Source organism: Danio aesculapii, chromosome 4 (assembly GCF_903798145.1).
Source record: "Danio aesculapii chromosome 4, fDanAes4.1, whole genome shotgun sequence".
Lineage (NCBI taxonomy): Eukaryota > Metazoa > Chordata > Actinopteri > Cypriniformes > Danionidae > Danio > Danio aesculapii.
In genome coordinates, this window is record NC_079438.1 from 6,417,947 (window position 1) to 6,419,580 (window position 1,634).

The 1,634-nt window shown below is 45.0% G+C and overlaps 1 non-coding gene across 1 annotated transcript; it reads left to right on the forward strand.

Annotated features, from left to right (window-relative positions):
* The first annotated feature begins 1,113 nt into the window (after positions 1-1,113).
* On the forward strand, positions 1,114-1,254 carry LOC130224214 (U4 spliceosomal RNA). The gene has a single exon (XR_008837282.1). It is a non-coding gene; the product is annotated as a U4 spliceosomal RNA (small nuclear RNA).
* The last annotated feature ends 380 nt before the right edge of the window (positions 1,255-1,634 follow it).

The following is a 1,634-nucleotide window of genomic DNA, read 5'->3' on the forward strand; positions in this document are numbered from 1 at the left end:
AGCACAGCTTTGTGCTAAAGAAAGGATTAATTTTTGGGACTCGAATGGATGTTCTTACAGAAAAGATGAAGATAAAGGTTGTCATAAGGAGCTTTATCAGTAGCTCTGATCAGTGCCCCAGAGTTAAGGCTGATTTATACCTCTGTGTCAAGCGCACGCGTATGCTATGGCGCAGCCTACACGTGGTTGCATAGCACCTCGCTGTGGCCGTCGGCAACATTGACGCGCACCTCTCAAAAAATGTAAAGTGTATGCATAGCGCAAGCTCTGAGATTGGTCGGCTTGATAGCGCTGACGAGTGTGGGCGGAGGTGAGAGCCGCACAAGCGTGAACTGCGGGTTTTTACAAGTGTGGAGCGAAGGAGCTCCGGATGGAGACTGTTGTTTTGTAATTACCGTTTAATTAAAGTTGTTGCACGTCCACTGGTTCCTGCCTCAAAATGAGCGAATTTGTGCCACTTGCACATTAAGGAAGCGTTCAGAAAAAAAAAACACCAGCGAAGAAACTCAACACAGAGAAACATAAACACCTACTGCCAGCTAGCGTTTCGGAAGTGTATTGCAGAGCAATAGAAACAGTGCGCAGAAGTATAAGTGCACGGCTACGCGCAAGGCTTGCGCCGTGGATCACGCTGATCACTTGACACAGAAGTATAAACCAGGCTTTATTGTTCAACATTAACTGCAACAAGTTTTTTTCTAGTTTTATTGGAGAGAAACTAGACAGAATGCCTGAGTCTAAAAACGGCAGCATCGCTGACCTTGGATTTCTGTCTTGCATTCTTCATTACCTTACCCTAATACCTGTACAGCCCAATAAATACACCCCAATCTCAACCCTTTTCTCTGCCGTTCAGCGTTGTGACTTCGCCCCCTTTACCAGATTACCCACAATTCTCTTCTCCCAGATTCACATAAGTAGTGTATACTTTTCTTTAAGTAAAATGAAACAATGTGTCAGTTATTATTTTTGGACAAATCAATAACCTGTTCTGCTGACACAGCATGCACTCATTGGTGCCAGAAGGCTGATAGCTGGCAGTTTAAAGTTTGATGCCACCTTGTCGTTGCATGTCCAGATTGGTACACAGAAGAGTTCGTAGCTGTTATAGCTATTCTTTCGCAGAGGCAATATCGTAGCCTATGAGGTCTATCCGAGGCGTGATCATTGCTGGTTGAAAACTTTACCCAATGCCTTGCTGAGATGACTTGAAATACAGTCAGCTCTGGCAATTTTTGTCAGCCTCTTAGTAGGCTTAATGTTCTGTTGAAAAGGATAGCTATGCTCCTGTTTCTTTAACATGTTGCAACTTTCGTTGAGCTCCTAAACATGCAGCAGGCTGGATTAACCTGTACCATAACATTCTTCAGAATGCGAGCAGAGTGCGTGTAAGAAACCTTCCATGGAAGCACCAGGCTCTCTAAAATGCTAAAGCAATTGAACGACGAGAATGGGATTCGAACCCACACAGGCAGAGCACAGTGGATTAGCGGTCCATCTCTGCCGGAGCTGGATTAACTTTTACCATAACATCCTTCAAAACGCTAAGAGGGTGCGAGTAAAAGACCTTCCACGGAAGCACCGGGCTCTCTCAAACAGCATAGCAAATGAGCGACGAGGATGGGATTCAAACC